The following is a 14275-nucleotide window of genomic DNA, read 5'->3' on the forward strand; positions in this document are numbered from 1 at the left end:
CTCCCCATATGGAACCACAGTGACCTCCAGTGTCCATGAAGTTTGTAAGAATAAGATCTGGAGTTCAACAAACCTGAGCTATCTCCCCTTTTGTCAAGGTTGGGAGGGAGCTGGAGGTGGAGGGGGGGGTGGGAGGGAGAGAGAATCAAAGCTCCCATGAATGACCCATCTGGCTGGACAGCTCACTAATAAAAGCCAGGATGCTGCAGAAGAAAAAGCAACTTTTCAGAAATGTGATAGACTCCCTCGTGTGATGGACAAAACATCTGTTGGTTCCATCTTGCCGATTTGGGAATGTCGAGTCTTCGAGCTGTTTTCCTGACAGCATTAGATGGAAGGCTGTTTCTGTGTCCATGCTGAGCGTCTTTTCAACTTCAAATGTAAATATTTAGCTCTGAGAATGGTGGAAAGAATAGGCCGTAATGGTAAGTAACCTTGTAGCTCAATAAAGCATGGACTGTCTCTTTAAGGTGGCAAGGAATAATCTTTGGCTAAATGTTTACTATTGCGCAATACCCAGGTAATAAGGAGGGTGCTTCAAAAAGGGAAGACAGTGAGATCGACCCATTGACCATTCTCCAGCAGCACAATAATTGGATGTGTTATCAGATAAGATCAACAGGCAAGTGCTCATTCTTCTCTTCACCTTCCCAATCCCATGTCACCTGTCAAGATGCTTTAAATTCACCCATTAGAATAATTCCTTGGGGTTTTGAAAGCTTTTTTGATCTTCAGAAGTCCCCTATTAATCAATCAGCTAACAAGAATTTACCAAGAACCTAGGTGCTGGGGAAACATTAAAAAAAAAAGGAATAGTTCCTACCTTCAAAATATTTGTATTATAGGGGCAAGGGGAAATATATATTACATAGTTAAGTGATATTTTTTGAATGTGTAACCTTGACAAATCATCCGATCTCTCTGAGACTCACTTTCTTTGTCTGTAAAATGGAAATAGTAATAGTCATACTGACTATCTCATGAAGTAGTTGTGAAGAAAGCATTTTGTTAATTTTTCTGTGTCATGGACTCCTTTGACAATCCGTAGCAGCTTCTGGACTCTTTCACAGAAGGATGGTTTTAAATAATTGAAGGAAATGCTCTATTTCAATTAGAGGTTATTGAAAGTAAAAAAAAAAAAAGTGGTGATTTTTCCATCCAAGTTCAGAAACCCCCTAAAATCTATCCACAGACCTCCAAGGGTTTATCCTCAGGTTAAGCCTAGGTTAAATATCTAGGTGCTGGGGAGAGAGAGAAGAAGGAAGAAGGAGGAGGAGGAGGAGAAAAAGAAGAAGAAAGAAAGAGAGAGAGGAAGGGAGGGAGGAAGGAAGAAAGGAAGGAAGGAAAGAAGGAAGGAATAAAAGAAAGGAAAGAAGGGAGGGTCCCAACCTTTAAGGAACTTGCATTAGAAAAGCAAGGGGGTAGTATGTGTAAATATTTGTGCAATATTTTTTAAATGTGTAACCTTGTTTACATCAATTACTACTACCAGAACTGCCACTACCTACTACTACTACTACTACTATACAACTACTACTACTACTGCTACTACTACTATTATAACCACTATATTACCATCCTTATTACTACTTGAGAGGCAGAATGGTGTCATGCAGAGGTATGAAACAGACTTCCCTGGCCTCATTGCTAAATGATACTCCCAAAGGTAGCCGGAATCAAATTAAATTATAATTGGGAAATATATGACTAGATAAAAAAATGCAGTAGAACATGGATAATGTTAACATGTGGTTTTCTAAGTCAATAGACTGCTATGAGGATCCTTATGTATGGTTTAATGATTTCCACCACCGCCATCCTTTCTATTTCTATTTGGCATAGTAGACAGAGAGCTGGCCTTGTAGACAGAAAACATGGAGTCAAGTCTGCCTCTGACATACACTGTAAGATAGTCCCTGATCTTGAGAAGCTCACATTCTAATGTAAGACAAACACATGCAAGGAGGTTTCAGCAACAGGTCAAATAAAAAGGCCCTAGGGCACAATAGCAAAGCATATGGTAATACATATTCTTTAATGTCATTTGCCTAGAGAATAATCTGATGTGCTAATGGATAGTGTATCTCTCCTGCAGAGAGGAGAAATTATATGAGGGGTGGCAGAATAAATGATGAGAATCACAGAATTTGAGAGAAAGAAGATATTTCTATGACCTAATTTTGTCCAACTTATACACAAAAAGATATTTGACAAGGGGTTTTCCAACCCTTGCTTCAAGAACTCAGAGAAGAGGAACACATCACTGCTGTAGTAGCCTATTCCACTTCTGAATAGCTCTAATGGTTAGGGGTGGATAGATGGCTTAGTGGCACGAACACTAGACCTGGAGTCAGGAAAACTCGAGTTCAGATCCATCCTCAGACACTTATTAGCTGTGTGACCCAAGGCAAGTCACTTGACCTTTGTTTACCTTAGTCCACAGAAAGAAATGGCAAACCGTTCCAGTATCTTTGCCAAGAAAACTCCATAGGGTCACAAAGAGTCAGATGTGACTGAACAATGACAACAAAATGGTTAAGAAGTCTTTTTGTTCCTGAAAGAGAGCCTCTTTGCAATTTCCATGCATTGTTCTGGTATATGCCCTCTGCGGCCAAATAGAGCAAGGATAATCCTTCCTCCACTATAATCACTGTAATAATGTTCTTTTTCAGAACAACTGGAATCCATATATGCCACCCCCATATTGCACTTGTTCAAGGATTTAGTCATATCTGACTCCTCGTGACCCTGTGGACCACACTGTCCATGGGGTTTTCTTGGTAAAGATAACTAAGAATGGTCTGCTATTTCCTTCTCCAATGGATTGAGGCAAACAGAGGTTAAGTGACTTGTCCAGGGTCAAACAGCTACCGTGTTTCCCCGATAATAAGACACTGTCTTATTATATTTTTTGGGAAGAAAAACACCAGAGGGATTATTTTCAGGGGAGGGCTTATGTTGTCCTGCCTCAGCTCTCCTCCGTGGCACTGCTCTCAATGGCGCCAGCAAGCAAATCACTGGGGAAGAACAGGATGACACTCTCACTGCTGCAGCTCTGATTGGATGCAGCTTGGAGCACGGCATGTGTTTCACCGGGGGGGTGGGGGAGGAGGAACGGTGCATACAGAGGGTACCGTAATGTAGCGTGTAGCGCAGGGGATCACCTTCACTACAGTAGCAATCTCAATAGGGCTTATTTTCGGGGGAGGGCTTATTTTAGAGGAATCTTACACAGTAAGGGGAGGGCTTATTTTCGGGATAGGTCTTATTATCGGGGAAACACAGTAGTTGGTGTCTGAGATGAGATTTTAATTCTGGTCTTCCTGACTCCAGGTCCAGTGTTCTATCCACTGAATCACCTTTCTGTCTCCACCACCAGGCTCTGACTCCCTAGGATATTTTGAAGTCCAAATGGTAGGATTAAGGTTTTCAGCTAAAAGGACTTTTAAAAATCCTAATGGCATCCTTGGTTGTGGGGATTTTATTTGGTCCATCTGTGTGTGTTCCCTTTGCCCTGGGGTGGGTAACATGTGGCCTTCTAGGTCCTCAAGTGGGGCCTCTTGATTGAGACCAAGTTTTATAGAACGAATCTTTTTATTAAGGAGATTTGTTCTATGAAGTTTGGACTCAGTCAAAGGGCTCCACTTGAGGACCTAGAGGAGCCACATTTGGCCCTCTAGGTCCTCAAGTACAGCCGTTTGACTGAGCCCAAGTTTTACAGAACAATTTTGTTCTGTGAAGCTTGAATTCAGTCAAAGGGCCGTACTTGAGGACCTAGAGAACCATATGTGGCCTTGATGTTGCAGGTTGCCCATTCCTGCCTTTGCCCATGGGAATCTTCTCATTACCTTCATCTTAGATAAGAGACTGGATGGGACACCCAGAAGTCATTTAATCTATCATTCTACAAAATGATGCCTAACCCATTCTTTTTGTATGTTTCTCTTAAAAATAAAAATTTTAGGGGCAGCCAGGTGGCTCAGCAAGTAAGAGCACCAGTTCCAGTGTCGGGATGACCTGGGGATCAAATCCGGGCTCAGATACTCAGCACCACACCCAGGAATAACTGGCCGTGTAACCTTGAGCAAGTTACTTAACTCCAATTGCTTTAAAAATATAAATAAATAAATGAAAATTTAAAAAATCTTTGCCCTTAAGATCCTTCCAAACTTTGCTAACCACCCACCCCCTCCCTCAGCACATGCAAAGAAATAAAGACCCCTATGACCTCTGCCTCCGATGACTTGTGTATAAGACTACTTTATCATCCTTAATTCCTGAAAGCCTGAAAAGCTCCTTGGCCAACATGTGCCTTATGGCATTGATCATATGTTGCTATATATGATAGCTATTGGTGCAGCTAGGTGGTGCAGTGAATAGAGCACCAGCCCTGTCACCACCAGTCAGGAGGACTTGAGTTCAAATCCAACCTCAGACACTTAACACTTGCTAGCTGTGTGACCTTGGGCAAGTCACTTAACCCCAATTGCCTTGCCTTCCCCCCTCCAAAAAAAAAAAAAAAAGAAGTGTGCTCTGTTCCTTTGGCTTCTGTCCTAAAAATATTTCCTGGAAATCAGCAGTATTAATCTGTTATCTTGTCAACCAATCAATCCACAAGCATTTATGAAGTACCTACTAGTTCCCATGCATTGTGCTAAAAGCTGGCAATTCGAGACAAAGAAGGAAACAATTCCTACCTGAAATAAATTTATATTCTAATGGTGCAGACAACAGTCATCATTCACTAATATTTTCCAGCTGCTAAATAAAAGATGGATAGATATGTTTGCCCTACTGAGAAGTTAGGATCTTCTTTTCCTTTTTAATGGGATACTATAAAACTCCAAATGGATTCGCTTCTGCAGGCTCTGTCTTCCTATATCATACCCATACTTGTTTGGGTAACAAGGTCCAGATGAATTGTAACTTTAGTTACTTTCTCTATGGCCCCCAGTTTCCTATGGGGAAGGAAGGTGGTGGCATTTCAAAAGAGTCTCCTGTGATGAATGTCTGGTATCCTGCATTCTCCCATGCTCACATTGCAACTGCTTTCGTCTGGCATCAAGATTCATTTGTTATTTCCACAGTTTTTTTTTTCCAGGTGACTGTAAAAAAGAAAGATGCTTCCATCCTACTAAGTTGAGACTAAGGAGTGCTGGAAAGAAATAAATTACAGACAAAACAATTTTGATTTCCAGGGGTAGATAGGAAATGAGCTATCGCTTGGTAAAAGAAAAGGAGAGGGGAAGGGAGGGGAAGGGAAGGGAAGAAAAGGATGGGGAAGGGAGGGGAGAGCAGAAGGCAGGGGAGAGGAGAAGGGGGAGGGGAGGGAGGAGAGGGGGAGGGAAAGAGGGAGAGAAAAGAGAGGGGAGGAAAGAGGAGGGAAAGGGAGAGGAAAGGAGGAGAGAAGAGAAAAAGAGGGAAGGGAGGGGAAAGGATATTTTTTTGAGGGGGAAAGCCTCAAAATTGGGGTTAAGTGACTTGCCCAAGGTCACACCACTAGTAAGTGTCAAGTGTCTGAGGCCAGATTTGAATTCAGGCCCTCCTGAATTCAGGGCCAGTGCTCTATTCACTGCACCACCTAGATGCCCCAGAGGAGGATTTTATATACGCCACTTCTAAAACCCCATTGGGATGGGAAAAAAACAGACTAAATCTATTATTTCATTAATATTAAGAATTTCTAAGTGGGGACTCCTTCTCTCAATGCAGATCAGCACGTTCTCTGCAATTTATAGTCTTGGAGAATTTTCTGGGTCACCATCATATCTGCTAACACTTTCCGCTATCATGTCTGATGAATCACAAAATGTTCTCACCATCACCAATCATGGGACAGTCTATACAGCGATGCACCAACATTTAAACCCGTAGGAAGCTCTAGGCAAATGGGACTTTGCCCCAGAGTATTGACATTCAGGGGACAGGTGAGCTTTCTCCGGAGGGGGTGTACTTTATCTCCTAGACATACATCCTCCCTATGTCCACTAGGGGAATTGGGGGTGGGGACCCACAGTTCATAATTCTTCTCAGACAAACTGCCCCCAGGTCGTGCCTACCTAAGATCCTGCCATCATAGCATCCCTTTCACTAGGAATCACATCTCTCACCCATGAATTTTGCCAGACCACTTCTCTCCTGATATGGAGTCAAACTGTCAATTGCCCCCTGCATCAACATCTTACTACTATTGCCCTTTTATGGCTCTGCCAGAAGCTTCCTCATTAAATACTGTCATTTGTGCTGGCGGAATAAACCACTTCTCAATTCAGCAATTTCCCTCCAATCCTGGTCCTATATGGGATCTCCCATGTGCAGAAATGAGGCGCTATCTGTGGTGTCTCCTTCTTCCCACACTGCTTTATTTCCCCTGCTCTACTATTAAGCACTGTGTGTCAGGCTAATCAGGATACACAGATAGAAACAAAACCAGGCCTCCTGGCCTCAGGGGGCTTACGTTATAGCGAGGGCAACAATACATACATATATAAATAAATAAGATAAAAAACACATACAAAGAAAATACAAGTACAGAAACAAAATAATATATATGCATATAAATAAGATACAAAATACATACAAAGAAAATACAAGTACAGAAGCAAAACCAGCCTCCCTGCCCTCAAGGTGCTTACATTATACCAAGGGCAACAATCTATACACATATAAATAAGATACAAAGTAAATAAAAGTAGCCAGTCAAATGGGAGAACTGGGAGAAAAGGGAGTCCTGAAAACTCAGATCAGAGAGAGTATCCAGGAAGAGAGAGTAATCAACAGTGATAAATGTTACAGAGAGGTCTCAAGGGATCAGGACCGAGAAAAAAATGCCATCGAAGTGGGAAATTAAATGATCGCTGTCAGCTTTGGAGATGGGACAGTACATGAGATCAGAAGGCAGAATGCAAGGGCTTGAAAAATGAGTAAAATGAGAGGAAGCAGCATTTTCTTAGGAGTTTGAGAAAGGGAAGGGAGATGTAGGATGGTTAAGAAGAAAACAGAATCTAGTGAATTTTTTCTAAAGGATGGGGAAAACTTGAGTATATTTAGAGGCAGCTGGAAAAGAGGTTCCAGTAGATAGAAATCAAAGAATAGAGAGGGAGTTTCCTTGGGGAAGCAATCTACTAGAAGAGATAAGAAGGGATAAGATAAAGGATATGGGGGGGGGGGGGCATCAGGCAAGAGGAGACTGAAGGCAGAGAGAACAGGAGGCAGGGAGTGATAAAAGGGTTTGAGATATAAAGTAGGACAAAAGAGAGAACTCATTAAGAATGGCTTCCATTTTCTCAGTGACTTTTGATTTAAGGTCTTCTGCTGAAAGGGAATGGGAAAGATGGTGGTGTGTGGTAGGCTTCAGGAGAGAAGAGAACAGTCACCCTAGGGAGTGAAAGAGTCCATTAGAGAAGAGAAATAGGATGGCCTTCTGGCAACGGAGGTCCAGTTAATATTAGATAATGTAAATTTGTAATGGACCTGGTCAACACAGCTGGGTGACTTCCTCCAGTCATGTCCAGTTGCACATGAGCAGGAGTAGAGGAGGCAGATGGTGGAGGTTTGGCAAAGTGTAACCAAAATAGGGCAACGAGACAAAAGATTCAGTAGAGAACTGAGTAAAATTGAAATACTCAACTACAGTATTGAGACTGGAAAAGAAGGAAAGTGATGCCAGAAATTTAAAAATAAGTTTATGTAGGACAATATCCATAGCGAATATTTATTGTTATATGCAGGTGTTGTAAAAGGTTCCTCAGAGGGATAAAGATATGAAAGATGTCATCTCTATCTTCAAGAATCATATATATAATCTTTTATTTAATGCCATTGCAACTGAATACCAAAAATTATTTTATTGAACTAGATAAAATAATAACAAATTTCATTTAGAAGAACAAAAGATCTGAAATATCAAAGGAATTAACAAAAAATGTAAAGGAAAGAGGTTGAGCAGCACCAAATCTTAAGACTATATTAGACTATATTAAAACTACATTATAAGGTAGTAGTTATTAAAATTTACTGGTTAAGAAATAGAAGGGTGGATCTATGGAACAGAGATATGCAATACAGAGTAGTAAATTATTATAGTAACCTTGTGTTTGACAAATGTAGATTTAAGCTTTAGAAATAAGAATTCATTATTTGGTAAAAAAAAAAAAAAAGGCAAGAAAACTGAAAAGCATTCTGGTAGAAATAGGGTATAGACCAATATTTCATACTATTTACCAAGATAAGTTCAAAATGGATATATGACCTAGATATAAAGAGAGATATCATAAGAAAATTAGAACATGGAACATAGTACCTATCAAACTTATGGATAGGAGATGAATTTATTAATAAACAAAAGATAGAGAATATTGTACAATATAAAATGGATAATTTTGTTTACATTAAATTAAAAAGGGGTTATACAAATAAAAATTAATGTAGCCAAGATTATAAGGAAAGCAGAAAATTGGGGGGGGGGTTATACAGTTTCTCAGATAAAGGTCTATCTCAACTATATAAAGAACTTTGTCAAGCTGATAAATGATCGAAGGTTATAGTCAGTTTTTTGATGAAGAAATCAAAGCTACATATATTCATAAAAATTCTCTAAATCTTGTTGGTTAGAGAAATGAAAATTAAAACAACTTTGAGGCATCATCTCACACCTATAAGATTGGCTAAAATGATTAAAGGGGAAAATGACAAACATTGAGGGGTTATGGCAAAATTGGAACACTAATACTCTGTTGGTAGAACTGTGAACTGATCTTACCATTCTGGAGAGTAATCTGGAATTATGCCCAAAGAGTTATAAAAGAGTGTATATACCCTTTGACCCAACAATGCCACTATTAGGTCTCTTTCCCAAGGTGATCAAGGAAAAAGGAAGAGAACTTACATGTTCTAAAATATTTATAGCAGTGTTCTTTGTGGAGGCAAAGAACTGGAAATTGAGGGGATGCCCATCAATTGGGGAATGACTAAATAAGTTGTGGTACATGATTGTGATAGAATAATACTGTGCTGTAAGAAATGAGGAGCTGGCTGATTTTGGAAAAAATACATGGAAAGACTTACATGAAATATTGAAAAGTGAAATGAGTAGAACCAAGAGAATGTTGCATATAGTGACAAAAGTATTGTTCTCAGAATAACTATGAAAGACTAAGTTATTCTGAGTATTCTAAATGTTTAAATCAACTACAAGGAACCTATGAAGGAAGATACTATCTACCTCCAGAGAAAGAATTGATAAATAGAAGTATGCTTGTTTTTACACATACACACACAATTTAATAATTAATAAATTAAAGGTGACAAAAAAAAGCATGTAACATAATTGAGACCTGACATATTCACAAAATAAAAACCTAAAAGTTGGCTTTTTTTTAATGAAAAAATAATATATGGTAATTAACACAGTAGTATACAGATAAAAGAAGCAGCTGGGTGACCCAGTAGATAGAGTGCTGGACCTGGAGTCAAAAAGACCTGAGGTTCAAATCCGGCCTCAGATATTTGTCATCTGTGTGACCTAGGGCAAGTCACTTAATTTCTGTTTGCCTTAATCCACTGGAGGAGTAAATGGCAGAACATTCCAGTATCTTTGCCAAGAAAACCCCATGGACAATATGAGCATGACATGGTCCACAGGGTCACTAAGAATCAAATATGACGGAACAATAGCACAGATAAAATGTCCCATGATGACATTACCTTCCTCTTAGTATATATAAATAGAGTCTGTGAAGCTGTGTGTTTTAGAGATTCCTGATACAGTGGAAAGAACACAGGGTGTGGAGTTAGAGGAATTGCTTTGAATTCTGGCTGTACTTATTCACTAATTATAAGACATTCGATAAATCATTCAGTCTCTCAGGGCCTCAATTTCCTTGTTTTTAAAATGAGGGGATTAGACGGTCCATGATGGTCTCTCAGATCTAATCCTGTAATACTATGAAAACCATAAAAAGAGATTCTATAAGCTATAAAATGAGGCTTCACTGAGTTGGGAATGGAAGAAGGAAGGATGAGTTATTTACCTATGGTGACCTGGAAATGGGTGAAGTTGATAGCTGGACTTGAAAAGGTGCTACATAGACATAGGACTCATCTGTTATCCTAACAATTCCAATGATCAGGGTGATAAGGCTCCCTGAGAGTATCAGAGGATCATAATTGGGAGGTACCTTAGAGGTTAACTCAAATCCTTAATTTTATAGAGGAAAATGATGCCCAGAAAGATTAAATGATTTACCCACCATCCCATAGGTAGTAAGTTGTAGAATCAGTATTCAAAGCCACAAAACCTAAAAGAATGAATGAACGATTTATTAAGTGATCACTACGTGCAAGGACTGTTCTAAACCTAAATCGAAACCCATCACTCTTTTCACTGTGGCACAATGCACATTTCATAGGGAAAAAGTCAAAAACTGATGAGAGGTGGAACAGGTGCTGGGCATATCTATGAGGGTTCACACAGACTGGACCTGGATTAGGCTGAAGCACTAGCTTAGACATAAAGAAACCAAGCTTCCTTTAACTAACGGGAAAGCCAGTCTTAACAAGCTAATAAACATGCAGCAAAAGGAATAATACATAATAAACTAGAAAGATAAATTGAGACCAGTTTGCAAGGGGCATCAAACACTAAACAGGATTCTGCACTTGAGTTTGCAGTGAGTAGAGTACTGACAGAATCAAACCTATGCATTAGGAAAATCACTCTCGGAGACTGGAAAGGATGGGAAGGAAAGGGAAGAGAGTTGAGGCAGGGACACCAATTAGTAGGCTATTGAAATAACCCAGGTGAGAAGTGATCAAGGCCTGATCTAAGATGGTGGTCATTGAGCGCAAAGAAGGGGACAGACATAACAAACATTGTAGAGGTTGACAGAACTAAAAGAATGGTGATCCCTCTTTTTGTATCCTTAGCACTTAGCACAGTGCTTGGTTCACTGTGTTTATTGATTGGTAAAACTGTTTATTGATTGATAAATATACATACATACATATATTGTTTTTAATTATGTCCTAGGGGCAGCTAGGTGGCCCAGTGAATAGAGCACCGGCCCTAGAGTTCAAATCCAGTCTCAGACACTTGACACATTTACTAGCTATGTGATCTTGGGCAAGTCACTTAACCCCAATTGCCTTGCCCTCCCCCCTCCAAAAAAAAAAATATATATATATATATATATATATATATATCCTAGACAGAACCAGGAAGTCCAGAAGAGAGGTAGACAGGAGGTATATAGAATGTAATGAAATTTACCTGCTGATACTTACTACCTGTGTGACTTGAGGAAATCATTTAACCTTCCTATGCCTGAGTTCCTTGGAGGTGGAAGATGGAGTGGTACCTTTGAGGACAAGTAAGAAGACCAGTTTGACTGGCCAGCAGCATTTATGAAGGACAGTAAGAAGTCTGAAAGGTAGGTGGTTATGAGGCCTGGTTATAGAGGGTTTCAAATAGTAAGTAAAATTGAGGCTCTAAATCTGTAATACTATTATCATCTAAGATAGAGGATGGGATTCAGCAGTCAAGCCTTTTCCTTCAGTTATCAAAGTCCTCCTCCTGTGCCTGCATCATTATGACATAGGTGACCTCAAGTTAAACCAACAGAGCCTAAATCCTGGCAAATTCTACAATGTGAGAAAGATCTCAATCACCCTCTGACCCACAAACTACGTGTCCCTTCTGCAGACCAGGCTACATACAGAGAAGTTTACCCCTAAGAGACTCTTTGGGACAGACTTAGAATTTGTTTAGATAATAATAATATTAATTAACTGTTTATATACATATATGCAGACATATTTAATATATAAATATACATACATATCTAATGGCTTCCAAGTGCTTTGCATACAGGCTCTCTTTTGATTTCCACAACAATCCTCTGAGGTTGACATAGGATATACCCTCCAAATTCATCCTAAAAGCCTCATAGTCACTGGATTGGGAACCCAAGAACACAGTTTCAAGTTTTGGGTTTCCTGCTTACTTGTTCTTCTGCCTGATATTGGAAACCCTTTATAACCAGACCTCATAACCACCTACCTTTCAGACTTATTACTCCTTACTTTCCTTTACAAACACTACTGGCCAGCCAAACTGATATTTCTACTTGTCCTCAAAAATATCACTCCATCTTCCACCTCTATGTCTTTGCCATCTGTTCCCCTGCCTCTGTGTTTCTCTTTAGAATTCCTTATTTTGGGGCTGCTAGGTGGCGCAGTGAATAGAGCACTGCCCCTGGAGTCAGAAGGACCTGAGTTCAAATCTAGCTTCAGACACTTAACATTTACTAGACGTGTGACCTTGGGCAAGTCATTTAACCCCAATTGCCCTGCCTTCCCACCTCCAAAAAGGTTAAAAAAAGAGAGAGAGGGAGAGAGAACTCCTTATTTTCTTGAAGATTCAGCTTAAGAACTACCATCTACATGAAGCTTTTCCTATTTCCTACAGCTCCCAGAGTTCTACCTTCCCAAAATTACCTGACATTTCTTTTAGATGCATTTTATCTGAACTTATTTATATAAATGTGGATTCCCAGATAGAATGTAAGAGGGCAGACACTATTTCATTTTTATCTTTGTATCTCCCAGTGCCTAGCACAAGCAATAAATATTTGCTCATTGATTCATTACTGCGTGACCTTGGAAATTTTACTTTGCCTCTCTGTGGCTTCAGTGTACTCATTTGTAAAATGGGACATTTAAGCTAAATAATATTTATAGTCCCTTCCTGCTCTAAATCTCATACTCAGTTTTTCCATGACTGGAAAATAGTGTCTAGAGAATTTTTTCTGCATTTTTTTTTTACAATGTCTGCATTGTTTACTTTCATGATATAACAGAGCATATAGAGAATAAAGACCTGAGCTTCTGTTGGTAAAGCTCTACTAAGCAACTAGTAAAAACAATAAAACTTGTTCAGAAAGTCTTCCCTCTAGTGGTTAAACATTCCTTCCCGAGTTTCTGATTCCCATTTCTTCCTTTCCTTTTTTTTTCTTTTAAATCATTTTATACATGTGTAACTCTCATCAACACACCAGGTAGGGAGGTTGATGAGGTGTTCTGTGACTGCAAAAAGATTTGTGAATCTTCAGTACAGAAAAGCCACTTATAAATGAAAATGATCACTCAGAACATAGCCAGAAGAGACATTTGTGGGATCAGAATACTTTGTATTTGTAAATCCCATTTCATCCAGGCATTTCCAGAGACTTTTAAAATGGTATCTGGTGTTGAAGATTTTTTTCCCTCAATTTGGGGACCCTGTGGCACCTTGAGGCTTGAAGGACTGGATATAACACATTTCCATTTTGCAGACAGAGAAAATGAAGCAGTTCACTCAAGCTACACAGATGCAGCGAGTGGGAGGGGAAGGTAGAATCCCACCTCAGACATTCATTAGTTGTGTAATTTTGGGTAAGTTATTTCGGTACTCTCTGTCTCTCATCACCTATAGATAATAACAGCACCTACCTAAAAGGGATTTGGGGAGGATTAAGAGAGAAAATATATGTGTTTCACAAAGGTAATTTGTAAAACTTAAAAGTATTAGATAAATTTGATCATTATTAGTGGCAGAATCAAAATTATAACCTATTAGGCAGCTGAACTCTAGGTTTGGGGGAAGAAAAGAGACCAGATCATTTATCTAGTGGCCTTTATAGGACAACTTAGCTTGTTTTATATTATTCTAAGGTAAGAGGAAGGACATAATGGGATACCATGGAAAGGGTATTTAATTAAGAGCTAGAGAACCTGGATTTGAATCCTGACCCTGCCATTTAATTATATAGGTTGCACTGGGCTTCCTTTGGTATAAAGTGAGGAGGGTGGGCTAAGTGCTTTTAAGATTCTTTTTAGCTCTAAATCTATGTTCTCATGCTCAATCTTATATTAGCCAGTCCTGGAAAACATGTCTAGTGACCTGGCATCAAAGGGATTTTGGGGGTCTTCTTTGGTTAACTTCGGTCTCTCCTGACTCCCTACATAAGACGGACTAATGAGTTTGAACCTGCCCTTCTTGCCATAATTCAGCTTATCACTGGCTGAACCAAAGAAAGAGCTCATGTCATTTGATGACTATCAGTCACCATCTACTCCGTAGACCACCCAGGGTAATCCTTAATGACAGGAATTCACAGTGACCCTTTGGGAGGAATCCAAAGGTCATTTCATTATAACAGTCATATATTACTAAGCTAATTGTAATCTATACATGTAATGGAATATCATTTTACTATAAGGAATGATGAATATAAAG

Source organism: Petaurus breviceps, unplaced genomic scaffold, assembly GCF_028583685.1.
Source record: "Petaurus breviceps papuanus isolate PSGF00001 unplaced genomic scaffold, PetGlider_PUasm1.0 118, whole genome shotgun sequence".
NCBI lineage: Eukaryota > Metazoa > Chordata > Mammalia > Diprotodontia > Petauridae > Petaurus > Petaurus breviceps.